General features: G+C 36.8%; 1 pseudogene; it reads left to right on the top strand.

Moving 5' to 3' along the window:
* The first annotated feature begins 210 nt into the window (after positions 1-210).
* On the top strand, positions 211-6,428 carry LOC146395994 (large ribosomal subunit protein mL42-like; annotated as a pseudogene).
* Positions 6,429-8,671: the final 2,243 nt, after the last annotated feature.

The raw sequence follows: 8,671 nt of genomic DNA, 5'->3' as shown, positions 1-8,671 counted from the left end.
GAGCTGCATCTGTGACCCACACCACAGTTCATGGCCACAGGGATCCTCAACTCACTGAGGGAGACCAGGGATGGAACCTGTCTTCCTGTGTATGCCAGTCGGGTTTACTAACTGCAGAGGCACGAGGGGAACTCCTAGAAGCAGATTTTAAAAACAGTTTCTCTTCAAATCATCTTCTTTCATTCCAGCTGATAATCATCTTGATTCACTATGGCATTGGCAGCAGTAAAATGGGCCATATCAAGCAGAACTGTCTTGAAACATTTATTTCCAGTTCAAAGTGGAGCCCCATATTTCATTTGTTGTAAACCTACATATTCTTCTCTTCCAGATAACTATAATTGCAAAGGAGAGCTTGCTTTGATGTCTGATGGCAGGACAATAGTATGTTGTCACCCTTCTGTGGACATTCCACATGAACACACAAAACCTGTCGCTTGGCCAGATTCTGCACATTATAATGAAGAGGCACATGTTCTAGTGCTGAAAACCGGATTAGAAGGGAAAGGTGAGCATTAAGAGCAAGGACCCATGATAGAACAACTTAGCAAAATGTTCTTTATCAAGGATCCATGATAGAACAACTTAGCAAAATGTTCTTTATCAAGGATCCATGATAGAACAACTTAGCAAAATGCACCTTCGGAATCCTTGTGACAGTATCATAGCCATGGTAGAAAACTGGATCCTCCAAAGGACATATGATACTGAGGTTTTCAGGAATCAAAGAGAAATGCTATCCTGCATCTCATTTACCATTTGAAAAAACACAATTGGTTATATTCACTAATGTTATATAGTAAAATAATTAAAAAGTCTTATATTAAACAAGCCAAACCAAAAACAAACCCAAATTATTTGTCACACTACAGTCCTTAAATATTTTGAGGTGGTTTGCTTGTGTGATCAGAAGTCACTGAATTCATGAATATCATTGCTTAGCACAGTGCTGGCTCATGGTAGTGCCTCAAAACTAGTAGCCATTATTATTATTTGTACTATCACGCTGCTTTGAGCCATTTCCTCCTTCAGAAGCCAAGCCCTGTTAGGAAAGTCATCTGCTGATGTGATAGAATTAACCAAGACAGAGCTGCCTATTTACTCATATCAATACTTTTATTGTAAGTGTTAGACACCAGGGTGCTGGACAACTGGAGATGGCCTTTCTCCACTCTCCACTGCTGTACTAAGTGCCAAATCAGCCTTGAAGACTTGGTTTAAGAAGACTTGGTTTAAGTTATTTTCTCTCTGAATCTTTCCCCTCCTCCAAGGAGAACTAACTGCTCCATTTCTTCTCTTGATTGAAGACTGAATATTGTCTGTATTTCTTTTTGATTTCCCCTCCTCTCCACCTCCTCCTCCCTGTCCCACTATCTAGAATGCTGAACTACTCTTGGTATATGTGTCATCAAGCAGAATGCCTGGAACATAGTTATGTGATAAATATTTATTAAAGAAGTAACATTTGGGGGTATCAGGTTGTATAATATTCATTCATTCATTCAGGCCATATTATTTTACTTAAGTACAAAGACTTTTCCAGTCATGTTACCTAGAGATCACCCACTGCTCTGTTTAGCCACCAGTCTCTTGTGTCTCTCTTCAGCAGCAATGAGGTGGATAACTTTTCCCTGGAGAAGAGAAATACATGTTTTGTTGCCTTTGCCAATAACAAAAATGTTGGAGAGCCAGGTGGCATCTTCAATGGCTGTTGCCACTGGCATCTTTCACATAAACCACATCAAAAGAACTAGCATTGTACCCCCTCCAGATGCCTCTTCAAGCAGATCTGAATCCTTAATCAGTCAAACCCTCTTACGGAAAGTAAGGTGTATGTGTTCTGGTTATCTACTTCTGTGGGACAGATTATCCTCAAACCTGGCAGCATAAAACAGCAACTATTTTATTATGTCCATGAGTTTGAGGAACAGGGCAGGGCTCAGCTGGGTAATTTCCAATGTTCCAGGTGACATTGCTTGAGGTCACTCATAGGTAATCAGCTTGGTGGTTAAGCTCTGGAGGAACAAAGCCAGACTCACTACCAGGTCTGGCTCCTGCAGGGATTCTTGGAAGGTCAGGATCAGCCAAGTCTGTCAACCAGAGCACCCACATCTGGCTCCTCCTATGAGGTTTCAAGGTGTTAGGGCTGGGATAGCCTCTCCCTTCTCTGTTTTCTTTTTAAATATATGTCATTTGCCAATTTTTCTTATATTTTTTTATTGTGATAAAGAATATATATAAAACATTGACCTTTTTAAGCATTTTAAAGTTTCAGTTCAGTGGCATTAAGTACATTCACTACATAGTACAATCAACTATTTCCAAAATTTTTTCATTGCCCCAAACAGAAACGCTGCACTCATTAAGCAGTAACTCTCCATTCCCCAATCCTCCTTCCCCTAGACCCTAGTAACCTCTAATCTACTTTGTGCCTCTATAAATTTTCCTGTTCTAGGTACATCATATAAGAGGAATCATACAATATCCATTCTTGCGCTTGGCTTTGTTCAGTTAGCATAACGTCTTCAAGGTTCATCCCTGTTGTAGCGTCATTTAGGAACCTCATTTCTTTTTATGGCTGAGTACTATTCCATTGTATACATATCATATTGATGAATGGATTTTGTATATCCATTCATCTGTTTGTGGAAACTTGGGTTGTTTCCACCTTTTGGCTGTTGTGAATAATGATGCTATAAACAGCATGAATGTTCAAATATTGTTCAAGTCCCTGCTTTCAATTCCTTTGAGTATATTCCTAGGAATGGAACTGCTGGATGATATGGTAATTCTATATTTAGCCATCAAATTGTTCTTCATAGCAGCTGCACCAATTTTATATAACTATAAGCAGTGCATGAGCATCCCAATTTTTATACATCTTCACCAATACATTTTATATTCTGTTTTTTTAAAATAATTATCCTAATGGTTGTGAAGTGATAAAATTTTGGTTTTGATAAGCATTTTCCTAATAACTAGTGAGGTTGGTCATCTTTTGATATGCTTATTGGCCACTTGTATATCTTCTTTGGAGAAATGTTTATTCAGATACTTTGCTCACTTAAAAATTGAGTTATTTTGTTGTTGTTTTTAAGTTGCGTTTCTGCTCATGGTGTGCAGAAAGAGGATTCCATGGTACAACTATTATGGAAACCAGTATGGAAGTTCCTCAGAAAACTGAACATAGTACTACCATATGATCCAGCAATCCTACTCCTGAGCATATATCTGGACAAAACTTTCCTTGAAAAAGATATGTGCACACTTATGTTCATTGCAGCACTATTCACAATAGCTAAGACATAGAAACAACCTAAATGTCCATCAACAGATAAATGGATTAAGAAGATGCTACATATACACAATGTGTTACTACTCAGCCATAAAAAGAACAAAATAATGCCATTTGCAGCAACATGGATGGAACTAGAAATTCTCATACTAAGTGAAGCAGAAAGAGAAAGACAAATACCATATGATATCACTTATATATAGAATGTAAAATATGGCACAAATGAACTTATCTACAGAATAGAAACAAACTTGTAGACATAGAGAGCAGACTTGTGGTTGCCAAGGGGGAGGGGAAGGGAGTGGGATGTACTGGGGGTTTGGGGTTAGTAAATGCAAACTATTGCATTTGGGATGTATAAGCAATGAGATCCTGTTGTATAGCACAGGGAACTATATCCTGTGGGACATGATGGAGGATAATGTGAAAAAAAGAATGTGTGTATATATATATATCTGGGTCACTTTGCTACAGAGCAGAAATTGACAGAACATTGTAAATCAACCATAATAAAAAATTAAAAAGAATACATTTTACACCACACACACACACACACACACACACACACACAAAGGGTATTCCAAGCAACCTTGGAAACTGCAAGGCTTCTTATGACTTACCTTCAGAAGTCCTAGAACCTCACTTCTGTTGTATTTTATAAGTCTTGCAGGCCATCAGGGCCAGCCCAGATTCTGGGGGAGGGGTAGCAATAAATTTGTGGCCATCTTTAATCTAACAGAGAACAATATTAAAATTAACTAGAAAGTTCAATTGTTTGAATAACAGTAGCATTAATAATGAATTCTGCTACAACTTGGGATTCATATGGCTTCTTTTCTCTTGAGGTCTTAGAGTGCTTTCACCTATAAAAGTCTTCATCATGGCATTTTTTACACATTTTAGGGATCTTTAATTATGCTATAGAATTGGGCAAAATTACTTGATTTTTAAAATCACTTAGCTGATTTGCTATATAATGATGGGATGAGGCAGGAGACCTGGGTTTCAGTTTTGGCTCTGTCATTAACTGGCTAGCTGGCCTCTGAGGATGGTGCGCTGGATGTCCTCTAACTTCTAGCTCAAACACAATATTGTTTTTAAGAAAGAAGATAAATTGATCAAGAATTAGGATGTAGAAAATATCTAAGTAGAGGGAGATTTGTTGTTTAGAAATATTCCATTTATTTATTCAATGGGACAGAAAAATAACTTCAGCTTAATGGCAATTATTATAATAAGATTAGAAATTGCCATCAGTAAAAACACATACACAGTTACAATGGGAGTTGAAGGAGGGCTGAAGAAATGTTTGGAGCCTTGAGGGAGAAGGGCAAGAAGATAAGTTAGCCAGGTGCACAAGGACAAGGACTATGTTTTTCTGGATCAAAGTCTTAGTCTAAGAGCAGTATATAGCAATAAGATCTGCAAACGATGTCTAAATCCTTAACATAATATATGCAGCAACAGGTAGTGGGGTGAGGAGAAAAGTCACCAAGCATTAATAGTGTGTTTCTTTTATATGCTAAACTCAGGGCCAGTTGTTTTATACTGAACTCACTTGATTTTCATGGGCAACCACAAGGTAAAGCATCACCTACTTCTATTTCTTGTTTTCATGTGAAGAAGCTGATGCTCGCAGCACTTTGCATATGTTCCTACAGCTAAAGACCTGGGAGACACCAAAGCTCATGTTTTTCCTACATCAAGCTGCCTGAAATAAGCCAAGATGCCATATTTATAGGAGAATATTGTTTGGGAAAAAATATGGATTAGTAGACACAGTCTTCTCAAACTTAGAACGTAATCACCGTCAGTTTTATAGGTCCTCTTTGAAAATGAAGAGAATATATCCTCTCAAGCTTGCTTTGGAAGATCACTCACTGGCTGTTTCTGATCCCTTGCAGAATTCTCCACTATTATCTGATTACTTCATGTAGAGAAAAAGGATCCTAATTAGAAGAGATGATTATAGTATTTTAAGTAGGTTAGTTCTTTAAAAAGTATGAGACTTGTGGGTGGATCTCAAGGACATTCATTCTGAGTCTAGAGTGGTTAAGTTTCCAGTTCTTCCTCTAGTCAGAGAGGACCCCTACTTTGTATCACTGCAGGAGCTCAGGCCCATAAGTTTTCGTAGCTCTCCCCCAGGGCAAGGGGCTTTTGTTTCTACCCTTTCCCCAGAAGCCATGGATCTTTGCCTGCATGGGAAGCTTTGCTTTTCTTCTCCTGCCCATGAGCTGCTCAAAGCTTTTGCCTCTTATGAGTGAAGATTGTGGGGAAGTGGGCTGGGTTTCAGACCTCTCCCACAGTGGGAGATGATCATTAACTGCAATACCTGAGCCTCCAAAGGAGACAGTCTGCTACTTCCTGCTCTTCGTTATGATGACCAATCTTTCCTGTGATGGCCTAGTAGATAAGAGTTTGGAATAAGTGCAACATTCCTTGTAGAAGTCTGGTGTTCCCATTTAATTCTAAACTGACACACTAGCCCACATTTGGCCTTTAAGAATTTGTTTAAAATGTTTAGCTATTTTCTTTTAACCTACCTGATGGTGGCCATTCCTTCCTTCCATGCTGTGTCAAAGGTAAAATTTTATACAGTTCCTTTTTTCCTTTGTCATTCTTTGGAATTTAGTTGCCTTGTGTACTCAGGTCTCTAATGGATTCAAAAAATTATGATTTTGTAGACTATCTGAGCTTTTTCTTGTTTTTAGGATAGAAGTGATGTTCTCTTGAAGCTTTCTAGATCCTAAGCAGAAGAGGAACCTTTAAATGAAATTTAAAAAATCCTTTATATTATGGAAATTTTCAAACAAAGAGTAAGTACTCACCACCCAGGTGTATTGTATAGTATCAAGATACTTCAGTTTATATAACCATTTCCACACTGATGGTGAGCTAAGTCATTTCTAACTAGTCAGTATTGCATCACACTTTTTTGTACATTTTTCTTTGTGTTCTAGTTTTTTGTTTGGGATGGATTTTTGAAAGTAGAGTCCATGGGTCAAAGGTTATGGATATTTTACATTTTGATAGATAACATCAAATTATCATTCAAAAAAATCTGTACTGATTAAATTCCTACCAAACATTGTATAAGTGGCATCAAAAATTCCAACCTAATTTAAAAATCTGAAGCTACTTACTCTAAAGAAAATGATCAAGCAATTAGGTTTCCAGTTGATCTATTGAAAGACATTCTCACCGTAAAAGCCTACTTGCCATTTCAAAAGAGCCTTTCATAGAAGGAAGTAAACATGGGAATTTATTCTTTTAGTCCAGTATTTACAGCTGAAGCTATTTGCTATTTAAACGCAATTCACCAAAATTTAGCGCTTACCCACATGAACAACACTTCTGGTTTCTATTAGCTCCCTATCCTTGTATATCAGTGACTTTAGTAATGGAGCTGATGATTTATGTCTTCAGTAAAGAATGTGCTTAACACTTGGCATTAAAGGAAAACTGGCTAAATGACATTCTATAGCTTCCAGTTTAAAAAGGGAGAGAAAAACATCAGACAAAAGAGATTTGCTTCAATTCTCATACTTCTAATTATTTTAACTTCTAGCATCCCATATGTAAGGTTTTTTATATTCAATAAATATTTAAATTTAGTTCCTACAATATGCATGTACAGTCTGCTATGCTATGTACTGAGAGGATTAAAAATTAGCTATGGTTCTTCTTTCTAAGAATTTGTATACATATATACATGTAAATTTACAGGAATCTATCCTATTTACTCATCCACCTATTCATCCACTATTCATTCAATAAACATGGTGTCTATAGTGTCTGTTCAGTTGTAATAATGCAGTGGGAACTCAAAGTTGAATAAAAGGTGGTCCCTATCCTTAGGGAAGGACAAACTAGTGAGAGAAATAGACATGCTCTTGTCTTACGAGGGGATTAGAGACGGCTTTCCAAGAGAAGTGGAATTATAGATGTTTGAAGAGTATGTAGGTCTGGTTTGAAAGTGTGTGGATGGCATAAGAGGAAGTTCAGTTCAGGCTGAGGAAATATGATATATGTTGGGCAAAGGCATGCAGGTGCAGAAGTGTACTGGAGAACAGGTTGGAAGAGGAGGTTGGTGGTATAGCAGATGCCAAATTGAAATTGGAAAAGAGTTGGCTATGATCAGTTAGGAGAAAGAGTATTATTGTGGTAGCAATGGTTGGAGAAGAACTTGTGGAGAAAGAGGAAGTACTTCCTAGGCATTACTCCACTAGATTGCCTTAGCCAACTCATATTCTTCCTTTAGTTCTCATGTTAAATGTCAGGTTTGCAGAGAGGCTTTCTCTGATCTCCCAAATTAAATTAGAATCTTTCTGTTCTAGTTCATGGTACCCTATGATTTTCCCTCATAAAATTTATTATCTTTAAATAATACACATATTTGTGAATATTTGTTAAAAGTCCAGTTCCTCCACTAGACTCTAAGCTATATGAGAGCAGGAACCATGAATTTTTCTTAGCATAGGTCCCTAGCTGGCATATAATAGGCACTCTATAAAAATGTGTGAATTGAATGAATGGATTCATCTCAACTCCTATTCGATAAAAAGAAATCTTACTTTGATCAAGTTAAAAATTGCTATTGTACCAGGGAGGGGGAACATAAAAATGAATATTAAGCTCAGAGCTATGTTACAATGTGACCCAAAACTGATAGGTACCATGTACAACAGATAAGACACTCCAGGAATTACATGGTTTAAAAGACTCACGTTATTGTAAATGACACTGTCAAATGCCAGTTTTGCGTAAAAAGTCTTGTCATTTGTAATAATATTCATTCCTACTTTCTTTTATAATCAAGGTTATATCTCACAGTAGAGCAAATTTTAAATGCACTTACACAGACCAGAACTATCTTGCTTTCCTTATAATAAATTATCTGCATCAGAAATGCACAATCATGGAACTGGGGCTATAAAGAGGTTTTTATATGGGCTAAAGAAATGGTTATAAGCCAGTAGACTGCTGTCATTCAAAATATTGACTGCTATATGTTTCAAAATTTATTTACATATTAATTTTGGAGCAGTTTTCAATTAGAGGGATTTAGGAAAAATCAGTTTCAACACTTTATTCATGTCATGAAATGTAGGTGTACTCTATCAAACCTCAGCGTATTTGGAAAATCTACCTATAGAGTATTATTTAAATTTTGTCAAATTATTTGGACAGCCTTAATGCACTTACTTTCTCTGCTTTCAGTGGGAAGTCTCATTGTTTTTGTCCTGAATAAACACTCAACTGTTTTAGTGATCACACTAACTAGTAACTGATTTTATCACTTTTTAACATAAACACATTTTTGTGTTGTTATGCAGAAACAACAAAGTATCGTATATTTAGATTTCTATTAGAATA

This window comes from Sus scrofa, chromosome 15 (assembly GCF_054392235.1).
Source record: "Sus scrofa isolate SSC_HxYL_T2T_F1_AM1 chromosome 15, Sscrofa_HxYL_maternal_Yorkshire_Landrace_v2.0, whole genome shotgun sequence".
In the NCBI taxonomy this organism is placed as follows: Eukaryota; Metazoa; Chordata; class Mammalia; order Artiodactyla; family Suidae; genus Sus; species Sus scrofa.
This window is presented reverse-complemented; position numbering and strand designations above follow the sequence as displayed.